Source organism: Schistocerca gregaria, chromosome 4 (genome assembly GCF_023897955.1).
Source record: "Schistocerca gregaria isolate iqSchGreg1 chromosome 4, iqSchGreg1.2, whole genome shotgun sequence".
Taxonomy (NCBI): domain Eukaryota; kingdom Metazoa; phylum Arthropoda; class Insecta; order Orthoptera; family Acrididae; genus Schistocerca; species Schistocerca gregaria.
Genome location: NC_064923.1, coordinates 616,062,379 through 616,078,582, shown reverse-complemented (window position 1 = coordinate 616,078,582; position 16,204 = coordinate 616,062,379). Strand labels below are relative to the sequence as shown.

Genomic DNA, 16,204 nt, shown 5'->3' with positions numbered 1-16,204 from the left:
CACAACTTTACTTCTGCCAGTGTCCGTCTCCTACCTTCCAAGCTTTACAGAAGCTCTTCTGCGAAACATGCAGAACTAGCACTCCTGAAAGAAAGGATACTGTGGAGACATGGCTTAGCCACAGCCTGGGGGATGATTCCAGAATGAGATTTTCACTCTGCAGAGGAGTGTGCGCTGATATGAAACTTCCTGGCAGATTAAAACTGTGTTCCCGAACGAGACTCGAACTCAGGACCTTTGCCTTTCGCGGACAAGTGCTCTACCAACTGAGATACTGAAGCACGACTCACGACCGGTACTCACAGCTTTAATTCTGCCAGTATCTGTCTCCTACCTTCCAAACTTTACAGACGCTCTTCTGCGAAACATGCAGAACTAGCACTCCTGAAAGAAAGGATACTGTGGAGACATGGCTTAGCCACAGCCTGGGGGATGTTTCCAGAATGAGATTTTCACTCTGCAGCGGAGTGTGTGCTGATTAAAACTGTGTGCCCGACCGAGACTCGAACTCGGGACCTTTGCCTTTCGAGGGCAAGTGCTCTACCAACTGAGCTACCGAAGCACGACTCACGACCGGTACTCACAGCTTTGCTTCTCTCAGTATCCATCTCCTACCTTCCAAACTTTACAGAAGCTCATCTGCGAAACATCCAGAACTAGCGCTCCTGAAAGAAAGGATACTGTGGAGACATGGCTTAGCCACAGCATGGGGGATGTTACCAGAATGAGATTTTCACTCTGCAGTGGAGTGTGCTCTGATATGAAACTTCATGGCAGATTAAAACTGTGTGCCCGACCAAGACTCGATTTCGGGACCTTAGCATTTCGCGTGATAGAGCTCTACCAACTGAGCTACCGAAGCATGACTCACGACCAGTACTCACAGCTTTACTTCTGCCAGTATCCATCTCCTACCTTCCAAACTTTACAGAAGCTCTATTGCGAAACATGCAGAACTAGTACTCCTGAAAGAAAAGATAGTGTGAAGACGTGGCTTAGCCACAGCCTGGGGGATGTTTCCAGAATGAGATTTTCACTCTGCGCTGATATGAAACTTCATGGCAGATTAAAACTTTGTGCCCGACCAAGACTCGAACTCGGGACCTTTGCCTTTCGCGGGTAAGTGCTCTACCAACTGAGCTACCGAAGCACGACTCACGACTGGTACTCACAGCTTTACTTCTACCAGTATCCGTCTCCTACCTTCCAAGCTTTACAGAAGCTCTTCTGTGAAACATGCAGAACTAGCACTCCTGAAAGAAAGGATATTGTGGAGACATGGCTTAGCCACAGCCTGGGGGATGTTTCCAGAATGAGATTTTCACTCTGCAACGGAGTGTGCGCTGATATGAAACTTCCTGGCAGATTATAACTGTGTGCACAAACGAGACTCGAACTCAGGACCTTTGCCTTTCGAGGGCAAGTGCTCTACCAACTGAGATACTGAAGCACGACTCACGACCGGTACTCACAGGTTTACTTCTGCCTGTATCCGTCTCCTACCTTCCAAACTTTACAGAAGCTCTTCTGCGAAACATGCAGAACTAGCACTCCTGAAAGAAAGGATACTGTGGAGACATGGCGTAGGCACAGCCTGAGGATGTTTCCAAAATGAGATTTTCACTCTGCAGCGGAGAGTGCGCCGATATGAAACTTCATGGCAGATTAAAAATGTGTGCCCGACCAAGACTCGAAGTCGGGACCTTTGCCTTTGGCGGGCAAATGCTCTACCAACTGAGCTACTGAAGCACGACTCACGACCGGCACTCACAGCTTTACTTCTGCCAGTATCCGTCTCCTACCTTCCAAACTTTACAGAAGCTCTTCTGCGAAATATGCAGAACTAGCACTACTGAAAGAAAGGGTACTGTGGAGACATGGCTTAGCCACAGCCTGGGGGATGTTTGCAGAATGAGATTTTCAATCTGCAGCGGAGTGTGCGCATATATGAAACTTCATGGCAGATTAAAACTGTGTGCCCGACCAAGACTCGAATTTGGGACCTTTGCCTTTCGCGGGCAAGTGCTCTACCAACTGAGCTACTGAAGCACGACTCACGACCGGTACTCACAGCTTTACTTCTGCCAGGATCCGTCTCCTACCTTCCAAACTTTACAGAAGCTCTTCTGTGAAACTTGCAGAACTAGCACTCCTGAAAGAAAGGATACTGTGGAGACATGGCTTAGCCACAGCCTTGGGGATGTTTCCAGAAAGAGATTTTTACTCTGCAGCGGAGTGTGCGCTGATATGCAACTTCCTGGCAGATTAAAACTGTGTGCCCGACCGAGACTCAAACTCGGGGCCTTTGCCTTTTTGGGGCAAGTGCTCTACCAACTGAGATACTGAAGCACGACACACGACCGGTACTCACAGCTTTACTTCTGCCAGTATCGGTCTCCTACCTTCCAAACTTTACAGAAGCTCTTCTGCGAAACATGCAGAACTAGCACTCCTGAAAGAAAGGATACTGTGGAGTCATGGCTTAGCCACAGCTTGGGGGAAGTTTCCAGAGTGAGATTTTCACTCTGCAACGGAGAGTGCGCTGATAGGAAACTTCCTGGCAGATTAAAACTGTGTGCCCGACCGCGACTCGAACTCGGTACCTTTCCCTTTCGTGGGCAAGTGCTCTACCAACTGAGCTACCGAAGCACGACTCACGACCGGTACTCGCAGCTTTTCTTCTGCCAGTATCCGTCTCCTACCTTCCAAACTTTACAGAAGCTCTTCTGCGAAACATGCAAAACTAGCACTCCTGAAAGAAAGGATATTGTGGAGACATGGCTTAGCCACAGCCTGGGGGATGTTTCCAGAATGAGATTTTCACTCTGCAGTGGAGTGTGCGCTGATATGAAACTTCATGGCAGATTAAAACTGTGTGCCCGAACGAGACTCGAACTCAGGACCTTTGCCTTTCGCGGACAAGTGCTCTACCAACTGAGATACTGAAGCACGACTCACGACCGGTACTCACAGCTTTACTTCTGCCAGTATCCGTCTCCTACCTTCCAAATTTTACAGAAGCTCTTCTGCGAAACTTGCAGAACTAGCACTCCTGAAAGAAAGGATACTGTGGAGACATGGCTTAGCCACAGCCTGGGGGATGTTTCCAGAATGAGATTTTCACTTTGCAGCGGAGTGTGCGCTGATATCAAACTTCATGGCAGATTAAAACTGTGTGCCCGACCGAGACTCGAACTCGGAACCTTTGCCTTTTTGGGGCAAGTGCTCTACCAACTGAGATACTGAAGCACGACACACGACCGGTACTCACAGCTTTACTTCTGCCAGTATCGGTCTCCTACCTTCCAAACTTTACAGAAGCTCATCTGCGAAACATGCAGAACTAGCACTCCTGAAAGAAAGGATACTGTGGAGACATGGCTTAGCCACAGCATGGGGGATGTTTCCAGATTGAGATTTTCACTCTGCAGCGGAGTGTGCTCTGATATGATACTTCATGGCAGATTAAAACTGTGTGCCCGACCAAGACTCGATTTCGGGACCTTAGCCTTTCGCGGGATAGAGTTCTATCAACTGAGCTACCGAAGAACGACTCACGACCGGTACTTACAGCTTTACTTCTGCCAGTATCCGTCTCCTACCTTCCAAACTTTACAGAAGCTCTTCTGCGAAACATGCAGAACTAGCACTTCTGAAAGAAAAGATACTGTGAAGACATGGCTTAGCCACAGCCGGGGGGATGTTTCCAGAATGAGATTTTCACTCTGCGCTGATATGAAACTTCATGGCAGATTAAAACTGTGTGCCCGACCAAGACGCGAACTCGGGACCATTGCCTTTCGCGGGCAAGTGCTCTACCAACTGAGCTACCGAAGCACAACTCACGACTGGTACTCACAGCTTTACTTCTACCAGTATCCGTCTCCTACTTTCCAAGTTTTACAGAAGCTCTTCTGTGAAACAAGCAGACCTAGCACTCCTGAAAGAAAGGATACTGTGGAGACATGGCTTAGCCACAGCCTGGGGGATATTTCCGGAATGAGATTTCCACTCTGCAACGGAGTGTGCGCTGATATGAAACTTCCTGGCAGATTATAACTGTGTGCCCGAACGAGACTCGAATTCAGTACCTTTGCCTTTCGAGGGCAAGTGCTCTACCAACTGAGATACTGAAGCACGACTCACGACCGGTACTCACAGGTTTACTTCTGCCAGTATCCGTCTCCTACCTTCCAAACTTTACAGAAGCTCTTCTGCAAAACATGTAGAACTAGCACTCCTGAAAGAAAGGAAACTGTGGAGACATGGCTTAGGCACAGCCTGAGGATGTTTCCAGAATGAGATTTTCACTCTGCAGCGGAGAGTGCGCTGATAGGAAACATTCTGGCAGATTAAAACTGTGTGCCCGACCGCGACTCGAACTCGGACCTTTCCCTTTCGCGGGCAAGTGCTCTACCAACTGAACTACCAAAGCAAGACTCACGACCGGTACTCGCAGCTTCACTTCTGCCAGTATCCGTCTCCTACCTTCCAAACTTTACAGAAGCTCTTCTGCGAAACATGCAGAACTAGCACTCCTGAAAGAAAGGATACTGTGGAGACATGGCTTAGCCACAGCCTGAGGATGTTTCCAGAATGAGATTTTCACTCTGCAGCGGACAGTGCGCTAATATAAAACTTCATGGCAGATTAAAACTGTGTGCCCGACCAAGACTCGAACTCGGGACATTTGCCTTTCGCGGGCAAGTGCTCTACCAACTGAGCTATTGAAGCACGACTCACGACCGGTACTCACAGCTTTACTTCTGCCAGTATCGGTCTCCTACCTTCCAAACTTTACAGAAGCTCTTCTACGAAACATGCAGAACTAGCACTCCTGAAAGAAAGGATACTGTGGAGACATGGCTTAGCCACAGCCTGGGGGATGTTTCCAGAATGAGATTTTCACTCTACGCTGATATGAAACTTCAGGGCAGATTAAAACATTGTGCCCGACCAAGACTCGAACCCCGTACCTTTGCCATTCGCGGGCAAGGTCTACCAACTGAGCTACCGAAGCACGACTCACTATCGGTACTCACAGGTTTACTTCTGCCAGTATCTGTCTCCTACTTTCTAAACTTTACAGAAGCTCTTCTTCGAAACATGCAGAACTAGCACTCCTGAAAGAAAGGATACTGTGGAGACATGGCTTAGCCACAGCCTGGGGGATGTTTCCAGAATGAGATTTTCACTCTGCGCTGATATGAAACTTCCGGGCAGATTAAAACATTGTGCCCGACCAAGACTCGAACCCCGTACCTTTGCCATTCGCGGGCAAGGGGTACCAACTGAGCTACCGAAGCACGACTCACTATCGGTACTCACAGGTTTACTTCTGCCAGTATCTGTCTCCTACTTTCTAAACTTTACAGAAGCTCTTCTTCGAAACATGCAGAACTAGCACTCCTGAAAGAAAGGATACTGTGGAGACATGGCTTAGCCACAGCCTGGGGGATGTTTGCAGAATGAGATTTTCACTCTGCAGCGGAGTGTGTGCATATATGAAACTTCATGGCAGATTAAAACTGTTTGCCCGACCAAGACTCGAACTCAGGACCTTTGCCTTTCGCGGGCAAGTGCTCTACCAACTGAGCTACCGAAGCACGACTCACGTCCGGTACTCACAGCTTTACTTCTGCCAGTATCCGTCTCCTACCTTCCACACTTTACAGAAGCTCTTCTGCGAATTATGCAAAACTAGCACTCCTGAAACAAAGGATACTGTGGAGACATGGCTTAGCCAAAGCCTGGGGGATGTTTCCAGAATGAGATTTTCACTCTGCAGCGGAGTGTGCGCATACATGAAACTTCATGGCAGATTAAAACTGTGTGCCCGAACGAGACTCCAATTCAGGACCTTTGCCTTTCGAGGGCAAGTGCTCTACCAACTGAGATACTGAAGCACGACTCACGACCGGTACTCACAGGTTTACTTCTGCCTGTATCTGTCTCCTACCTTCCAAACTTTACAGAAGCTCTTCTGCGAAACATGTAGAACTAGCACTCCTGAAAGAAAGGATACTGTGGAGACATGGCTTAGGCACAGCCTGAGGAAGTTTCCAGAATGAGATTTTCACTCTGCAGCGGAGAGTGCGCTGATAGGAAACATTCTGGCAGATTAAAACTGTGTGCCCGACCGCGACTCGAACTCGGGACCTTTCCCTTTCGCGGGCAAGTGCTCTACCAACTGAACTACCAAAGCACGACTCACGACCGGTACTCGCAGCTTTACTTCTGCCAGTATCCGTCTCCTACCTTCCAAACTTTACAGAAGCTCTTCTTCGAAACATGCAGAACTAGCACTCCTGAAAGAAAGGATACTGTGGAGACATGGCTTAGCCACAGCCTGGGGGATGTTTCCAGAATGAGATTTTCACTCTACGCTGATATGAAACTTCAGGGCAGATTAAAACATTGTGCCCGACCAAGACTCGAACCCCGTACCTTTGCCATTCGCGGGCAAGGGTCTACCAACTGAGCTACCGAAGCACGACTCACTATCGGTACTCACAGGTTTACTTCTGCCAGTATCTGTCTCCTACTTTCTAAACTTTACAGAAGCTCTTCTACGAAACATGCAGAACTAGCACTCCTGAAAGAAAGGATACTGTGGAGACATGGCTTAGCCACAGCCTGGGGGATGTTTCCAGAATGAGATTTTCACTCTACGCTGATATGAAACTTCAGGGCAGATTAAAACATTGTGCCCGACCAAGACTCGAACCCCGTACCTTTGCCATTCGCGGGCAAGGGTCTACCAACTGAGCTACCGAAGCACGACTCACTATCGGTACTCACAGGTTTACTTCTGCCAGTATCTGTCTCCTACTTTCTAAACTTTACAGAAGCTCTTCTTCGAAACATGCAGAACTAGCACTCCTGAAAGAAAGGATACTGTGGAGACATGGCTTAGCCACAGCCTGGGGGATGTTTCCAGAATGAGATTTTCACTCTGCGCTGATATGAAACTTCCGGGCAGATTAAAACATTGTGCCCGACCAAGACTCGAACCCCGTACCTTTGCCATTCGCGGGCAAGGGGTACCAACTGAGCTACCGAAGCACGACTCACTATCGGTACTCACAGGTTTACTTCTGCCAGTATCTGTCTCCTACTTTCTAAACTTTACAGAAGCTCTTCTTCGAAACATGCAGAACTAGCACTCCTGAAAGAAAGGATACTGTGGAGACATGGCTTAGCCACAGCCTGGGGGATGTTTGCAGAATGAGATTTTCACTCTGCAGCGGAGTGTGTGCATATATGAAACTTCATGGCAGATTAAAACTGTTTGCCCGACCAAGACTCGAACTCAGGACCTTTGCCTTTCGCGGGCAAGTGCTCTACCAACTGAGCTACCGAAGCACGACTCACGTCCGGTACTCACAGCTGTACTTCTGCCAGTATCCGTCTCCTACCTTCCACACTTTACAGAAGCTCTTCTGCGAATTATGCAAAACTAGCACTCCTGAAACAAAGGATACTGTGGAGACATGGCTTAGCCAAAGCCTGGGGGATGTTTCCAGAATGAGATTTTCACTCTGCAGCGGAGTGTGCGCATACATGAAACTTCATGGCAGATTAAAACTGTGTGCCCGAACGAGACTCCAATTCAGGACCTTTGCCTTTCGAGGGCAAGTGCTCTACCAACTGAGATACTGAAGCACGACTCACGACCGGTACTCACAGGTTTACTTCTGCCTGTATCTGTCTCCTACCTTCCAAACTTTACAGAAGCTCTTCTGCGAAACATGTAGAACTAGCACTCCTGAAAGAAAGGATACTGTGGAGACATGGCTTAGGCACAGCCTGAGGAAGTTTCCAGAATGAGATTTTCACTCTGCAGCGGAGAGTGCGCTGATAGGAAACATTCTGGCAGATTAAAACTGTGTGCCCGACCGCGACTCGAACTCGGGACCTTTCCCTTTCGCGGGCAAGTGCTCTACCAACTGAACTACCAAAGCACGACTCACGACCGGTACTCGCAGCTTTACTTCTGCCAGTATCCGTCTCCTACCTTCCAAACTTTACAGAAGCTCTTCTGCGAAACATGCAGAACTAGCACTCCTGAAAGAAAGGATACTGTGGAGACATGGCTTAGCCACAGCCTGAGGATGTTTCCAGAATGAGATTTTCACTCTGCAGCGGAGAGTGCGCTGATATGAAACTTCATGGCAGATTAAAACTGTGTGCCCGACCAAGACTCGAACTCGGGACCTTTGCCTTTCGCGGGCAAGTGCTCTACCAACTGACCTACCGAAGCACGAGTCACGACCGGTACTCACAGCTTTACTTCTACCAGTATCGGTCTCCTACCTTCCAAACTTTACAGAAGGTCTTCTGCGAAACATGCAGATCTAGCACTCCTGAAAGAAAGGATACTGTGGAGACATGGCTTAGCCACAGCCTGGGGGATGTTTCCAGAATGAGATTTTCACTCTGCAGCGGAGTGTGCGCACATATGAAACTTCATGGCAGATTAAAACTTTGTGCCCGACCAAGACTCGAACTCGGGACCTTTGTCTTTCGCGGGCAAGTGCTCTACCAACTGAGATACCGAAGCACGACTCACGACTGGTACTCACAGCTTTACTTCTACCAGTATCCGTCTCCTACCTTCCAAGCTTTACAGAAGCCTTTCTGCAAAACATGCAGAACTAGCACTCCTGAAAGAAAGGATACTGTGGAGACATGGCTTAGCCACAGCCTGGGGGATGTTGCCAGAATGAGATTTTCACTCTGCAGCGGAGTGTGCGCTGATATGAAACTTCATGGCAGATTAAAACTGTGTGCCCGAACGAGACTCGAATTCAGGACCTTTGCCTTTCGAGGGCAAGTGCTCTACCAACTGAGATACTGAAGCACGACTCACGACCGGTACTCACAGGTTTACTTCTGCCAGTATCCGTCTCCTACCTTCCAAACTTTACAGAAGCTCTTCTGCGAAACATGTAGAACTAGCACTCCTGAAAGAAAGGATACTGTGGAGACATGGCTTAGGCACAGCATGAGGATGTTTCCAGAATGAGATTTTCACTCTGCAGCGGAGAGTGCGCTGATAGGAAACATTCTGGCAGATTAAAACTGTGTGCCCGACCGCGACTCGAACTCGGGACTTTTCCCTTTCGCGGGCAAGTGCTCTACCAACTGAACTACCAAAGCACGACTCACGACCGGTACTCGCAGCTTTACTTCGGCCAGTATCCGTCTCCTACCTTCCAAACTTGACAGAAGCTCTTCTGCGAAACATGCAGAACTAGCACTCCTTAAAGAAAGGATACTGTGGAGACATGGCTTAGCCACAGCCTGGGGGATGTTTCCAGAATGAGATTTTCACTCTGCAGTGGAGTGTGCGCTGATATGAACTTCATGGCAGATTAAAACTGTGTGCCCGACCGAGACTCGAACTCGGGACCTTTGCCTTTCCCGGTCAAGTGCTCTACCTACTGAGCTACCGAAGCACGACTCACGACCGGAACTCACAGCTTTAGTTCTGCCAGTAACCGTCTCCTACCTTCCAAACTCTACAGAAGCTCTTCTGCGAAACATGCAGAACTAGCACTCCTGAAAGTAAGGATACTGTGGAGACATGGCTTAGCCACAGCCGGGGGGATGCTTCCAGAATGAGATTTTCACTCTGCGCTGATATGAAACTTCATGGCAGATTAAAACCTTGTGCCCGACCAAGACTCGAACAACGTACCTTTGCTTTTCGCGGGCAAGTCTCTACCAACTGAGCTACCGAAGCACGACTCACGATCGGTACTCACAGGTTTACTTCTTCCAGTATCTGTCTCCTACTTTCTAAACTTTACTGAAGCTCTTCTGCGAAACATGCAGAACTGGCACTCCTGAAAGAAAGGGTACTGTGGAGACATGGCTTAGCCACAGCCTGGGGAATGTTTCCAGAATGAGATTTTCACTCTGCAGCGGAGAGTGCGCTGATATGAAACTTCATGGCAGATTAAAACTGTGTGCCCGACCAAGACTCGAACTCGGGACCTTTGCCTTTCGCGGGCAAGTGTTCTACCAACTGAGCTACCGAAGCACGACTCACGACCGGTACTCACAGCTTTACTTCTGCCAGTATCGGTCTCCTACCTTCCAAACTTTACAGAAGCTCTTCTGCGAAACATGCAGAACTAGCACTCCTGAAAGAAAGGATACTGTGGAGACATGGCTTAGCCACAGCCTGGGGGATGTTCCCAGAATGAGATTTTCACTCTGCAGTGGAGTGTGCGCTGATATGAAACTTCATGGCAGATTAAAACTGTGTGCCCGACCGAGACTCGAACTCGGGACCTTTGCCTTTCCCGGTCAAGTGCTCCACCAACTGAGCTACCGAAGCACGACTCACGACCGGTACTCACAGCTTTACTTCTGCCAGTATCCGTCTCCTACCTTCCAACCTTTACAGAAGCTCTTCTGCGAAACATGCAGAACTAGCACTCCTGAAAGAAAGGATACTGTGGAGACATGGCTTAGCCACAGCCTGGGGGATGTTTCCAGAATGACATTTTCACTCTGCAGCGGAGTGTGCGCTGATATGAAACTTCATGGCAGATTAAAATTATGTGCCCGACCGAGACTCGAACTCGGGAACTTTGCCTTTCGAGGGCAAGTGCTCTACCAACTGAGCTACCGATGCACGACTCACGACCAGTACTCACAGCTTTACTTCTGCCGGTATCCGTCTCCTACCTTCCAGACTCTACAGAAGCTCTTCTGCGAAACATGCAGAACTAGCACTCCTGAAAGTAAGGATACTGTGGAGACATGGCTTAGCCACAGCCTGGGGGATGTTTCCAGAATGAGATTTTCCCTCTGCAGCGGAGTGTGCACTGATATCAAACTTCATGGCAGTTAAAAACTGTTTGCCCGACCAAGACTCGAACTCGGGACCTTTGCCTTTCGCGGCCAAGTGCTCTGCCAACTGAGCTACCGAAGCACGACTCACGACTGGTACTCACAGCTTTACTTCTGTCAGTATCCATCTCCTACCTTCCAAACTTTACAGAAACGCATCTGCGAAACATGCAGAACTAGCACTCCTGAAAGAAAAGATACTGTGATGACATGGCTTAGCCACAGCCGGGGGCATGTTTCCAGAATGAGATTTTCACTGTGCGCTGATATGAAACTTCATGGCAGATTAAAACTTTGTGCCCGACCAAGACTCGAACCCCGTACCTTTGCCATTCGCGGGCAAGTCTCTACCAACTGAGCTACCGAAGCACGACTCACGATCGGTACTCACAGCTTTACTTCTGCCAGTATCCGTCTCCTACCTTCCATACTTTACAGAAGCTCTTCTGCGAAACATGCAGAACTAGCACTCCTGAAAGAAAGGATACTGTGGAGACATGGCTTAGCCACAGCCTGGGGGATGTTTCCAGAATGAGATTTTCACTCTGCAGCGAAGTGTGCGCATATATGAAACTTCATGGCAGATTAAAACTTTGTGCCCGACCAAGACTCGAACTCGGGACCTTTGTCTTTCGCGGACAAGTGCTCTACCAACTGAGATACCGAAGCACGACTCACGACTGGTACTCACAGCTTTACTTCTACCAGTATCCGTCTCCTACCTTCCAAGCTTTACACAAGCCTTTCTGCGAAACATGCAGATCTAGCACTCCTGAAGGAAAGGATACTGTGGAGACATGGCTTAGCCACAGCCTGCGGGATGTTTCCAGAATGAGATTTTCACTCTGCAGCGGAGTGTGCGCTGATATGAAACTTCCTGGCAGATTAAAACTGTGTGCCCGAACGAGACTCGAATTCAGGACCTTTGCCTTTCGAGGGCAAGTGCTCTACCAACTGAGATACTGAAGCACGACTCACGACCGGTACTCAAAGGTTTACTTCTGCCAGTATCCGTCTCCTACCTTCCAAACTTTACAGAAGCTCTTCTGCGAAACATGCAGAACTAGCACTCCTGAAAGAAAGGATACTGTGGAGACATGGCTTAGCCACAGCCTGGGGGATGTTTGCAGAATGAGATTTACACTCTGCAGCGGAGTGTGTGCATATATGAAACTTCATGGCAGATAAAAACTGTGTGCCCGACCAAGACTCGAATTCGGGACCTTTGCCGTTCGCAGGCAAGTGCTCTACCAACTGAGCTACCGAAGCACGACTCACGACCGGTACTCACAGCTTTACTTCTGCCAGTATCCGTCTCCTACCTTCCAAACTTTACAGAAGCTCTTCTGCGAAACATGCAGAACTAGCACTCCTGAAAGAAAGGATACTGTGGAGACATGGCTTAGCCACAGCCTGGGGGATGTTTCCAGAATGAGATTTTCACTCTGCAGCGGAGTGTGCACTGATATCAAACTTCATGGCAGATTAAAACTGTTTGCCCGACCAAGACTCGAACTCGGGACCTTTGCCTTTCGCGGCCAAGTGCTCTACCAACTGAGCTACCGAAGCACGACTCACGACCGGTACTCACAGCTTTACTTCTGTCAGTATCCATCTCCTACCTTCCAAACTTTACAAAAACTCATCTGCGAAACATGCAGAACTAGCACTCCTGAAAGAAAGGATACTGTGGAGACATAGTTTAGCCACAGCATGGGGGATGTTTCCAGAATGAGATTTTCATTATGCAGCGGAGTGTGCTCTGATATGAAACTTCATGGCAGATTAAAACTTTGTGCCCGACCAAGACTCGATTTCGGGACCTTAGCCTTTCGCAGGATAGAGCTCTACCAACTGAGCTACCGAAGCACGACTCACGACCGGTACTCACAGCTTTACTTCTGCCAGTATCCGTCTCCTACCTTCCAAACTTTACAGAAGCTCTTCTGCGAAACATGCAGAACTAGCACTCCTGAAAGAAAAGATACTGTGAAGACATGGCTTAGCCACAGCCGGGGGGATGTTTCCAGAATGAGATTTTCACTCTGCGCTGATATGAAACTTCAGGGCAGATTAAAACTTTGTGCCCGACCAAGACTCGAACCCCGTACCTTTGCCATTCGCGGGCAAGTCTCTACCAACTGAGCTACCGAAGCACGACTCACGATCGGTACTCACAGGTTTACTTCTGCCAGTATCTGTCTCCTACTTTCTAAACTTTACAGAAGCTCTTCTGCGAAACATGCAGAACTAGCACTCCTGAAAGAAAAGATACTGTGGAGACATGGCTTAGCCACAGCCTGGGGGATGTTTGCAGAATGAGATTTTCACTCTGCAGCGGAGTGTGTGCATATATGAAACTTCATGGCAGATTAAAACTGTGTGCCCGACCAAGACTCGAACTCGGGACCTTTGCATTTCGCGGGCAAGTGCTCTACCAACTGAGCTACCGAAGCACGGCTCACGACCGGTACTCACAGCTTTACTTCTACCAGTATCCGTCTCCTACCTTCCAAGCTTTACAGAAGCTCTTCTGCGAAACATGCAGAACTAGCATTCCTGAAAGAAAGTATACTGTGGAGACATGGCTTAGCCACAGCCTGGGGGATGTTTCCAGAATGAGATTTTCACTCTGCAGCGGAGTGTGCTCTGATATGAAACATCATGGCAGATTAAAACTGTGTGCCCGACCAAGACTCGAACTCGGGACCTTATCCTTTCGCGGGATAGTGCTCTACCAACTGAGCTACCGAAGCACGACTCACGACCGGTACTCACAGCTTTACTTCTGCCAGTATCCGTCTCCTACCTTAAAACTTTACAGAAGCTCTTCTGCGAAACATGTAGAACTAACACACCTGAAAGAAAGGATACTGTGGAGACATGGCTTAGCCACAGCCGGGGGGATGTTTCCAGAATGAGATTTTCACTCTGCGCTGATATGAAACTTCATGGCAGATTAAAACACTGTGCCCGACCAAGACTCGAACTCCGTACCTTTGCCATTAGCGGGCAGGTGCTCTACCAACTGAGCTACCGAAGCACGACTCACGACCGGTACTCACAGCTTTACTTCTGCCAGTATCCGTCTCCTACCTTCCAAACTTTACAGAAGCTCTTCTACAAAACATGCAGAACTAGCACTCCTGAAGGAAAGGCTGCTGTGGAGACATGGCTTAGCCACAGCCTGGGGGATGTTTCCAGAATGAGATTTTCACTCTGCAGCGGAGAGTGCGCTGATAGGAAACATTCTGGCAGATTAAAACTGTGTGCCCGACCGCAACCGAACTCGGGACCTTTCCCTTTCGCGGGCAAGTGCTCTACCAACTGAGCTACCTAAGCACGACTCACGACCGGTACTCGCAGCTTTACTTCTGCCAGTATCCGTCTCCTACCTTCCAAACTTTACAGAAGCTCTTCTGCGAAACATGCAGAACTAGCACTCCTGAAAGAAAGGCTGCTGTGGAGGCATGGCTTAGCCACAGCCTGAGGATGTTCCCAGAATGAGATTTTCACTCTGCAGCGGAGAGTGCGCTGATATGAAACTTCATGGCAGTTTAAAACTGTGTGCCCGACCGAGACTCGAACTCGGGACCTTTGCCTTTCCCGGTCAAGTGCTCTACCAACTGAGATACTGAAGCACGACTCACGACCGGTACTCACAGCTTTACTTCTGCCTGTATCCGTCTCCTACCTTCCAAACTTTACAGAAGCTCTTCTGCGAAACATGCAGAACTAGCACTCCTGAAAGAATGGATACGGTGGAGACATGGCTTAGCCACAGCATGGGGGATGTTTCCAGAATGAGATTTTCACTCTGCAGCGGAATGTGTTCTGATATGAAAATTCATGGCAGATTAAAACTTTGTGCCCGACCAAGACTCGATTTCGGGACCTTAGCCTTTCGCAGGATAGAGCTCTACCAACTGAGCTACCGAAGCACGATTCACGACCGGTACTCACAGCTTTACCTCTGCCAGTATCCGTCTCCTACCTTCCAAACTTTACAGAAGCTCTTCTGCAAAACAGGCAGAACTAGCACTCCTGAAAGATAAGATACTGTGAAGACATGGCTTAGCCACAGCCGGGGGATGTTTCCAGAATGAGATTTTCACTCTGCGCTGATATGAAACTTCAGGGCAGATTAAAACTTTGTGCCCGACCAAGACTCGAACCCCGTACCTTTGCCATTCGCGGGCAAGTCTCTACCAACTGAGCTACCGAAGCACGACTCACGATCGGTACTCACAGCTTTACTTCTGCCAGTATCTGTCTCCTACTGTCTAAACTTTACAGAAGCTCTTCTGCGAAACATGCAGAACTAGCACTCCTGAAAGAAAAGATACTGTGAAGACATGGCTTACGCACAGCCGGGGGGATGTTTCCAGAATGAGATTTTCACTCTGCGCTGATATGAAACTTCAGGGCAGATTAAAACTGTGTGCCCGACCAAGACTCGAACCCCGTACATTTGCCATTCGCGGGCAAGTCTCTACCAACTGAGCTACCGAAGCACGACTCACGATCGGTACTCACAGGTTTACTTCTGCCAGTATCTGTCTCCTACTGTCTAAACTTTACAGAAGCTCTTCTGCGAAACATGCAGAACTAGCACTCCTGAAAGAAAGGGTACTGTGGAGACATGGCTTAGCCACAGCATGGGGGATGTTTGCAGAATGAGATTTTCACTCTGCAGCGGAGTGTGTGCATATATGAAACTTCATGGCAGATTAAAACTGTGTGCCCGACCAAGACTCGAACTCAGGACCTTTGCCTTTCGCGGGCAAGTGCTCTACCAACTGAGCTACCGAAGCACGACTCACGTCCGGTACTCACAGCTTTACTTCTGCCAGTATCCGTCTCCTACCTTCCAAGCTTTACAGAAGCCTTTCTGCGAAACATGCAGAACTAGCACTCCTGAAAGAAAGGATACTGTGGAGACATGGCTTAGCCACAGCCTGGGGGATGTTTGCAGAATGAGATTTTCACTCTGCAGCGGAGTGTGCGCATATATGAAACTTCATGGCAGATTAAAACTGTGTGCCCGACCAAGACTCGAATTCGGGACCTTTGCCTTTCGCAGGCAAGTGCTCTACCAACTGAGCTACGGAAGCACGACTCACGACCGGTACTCACAGCTTTACTTCTGCCAGTATCCGTCTCCTACCTTCCAAACTTTACAGAAGCTCTTCTGCGAAAGATGCAGAACTAGCACTCGTGAAAGAAAGGATACTGTGGAGACATGGCTTAGCCACAGCCTTGGGGATGTTTCCAGAATGAGATTTTCACTCTGCAGCGGAGTGTGCGCTGATATGAAACTTCCTGGCAGATTAAAACT

The 16,204-nt window shown here is 48.8% G+C and overlaps 2 non-coding genes across 2 annotated transcripts; both read right to left on the bottom strand.

Annotated features, from left to right (window-relative positions):
* Positions 1-488: 488 nt before the first annotated feature.
* Trnas-cga (transfer RNA serine (anticodon CGA)) lies at positions 489-563 on the bottom strand. The gene has a single exon. It is a non-coding gene; the product is annotated as a tRNA-Ser (tRNA).
* A 10,011-nt stretch (positions 564-10,574) lies between these two features.
* On the bottom strand, positions 10,575-10,649 carry Trnas-cga (transfer RNA serine (anticodon CGA)). Its single transcript has one exon. It is a non-coding gene; the product is annotated as a tRNA-Ser (tRNA).
* Between the last annotated feature and the right edge of the window lie 5,555 nt (positions 10,650-16,204).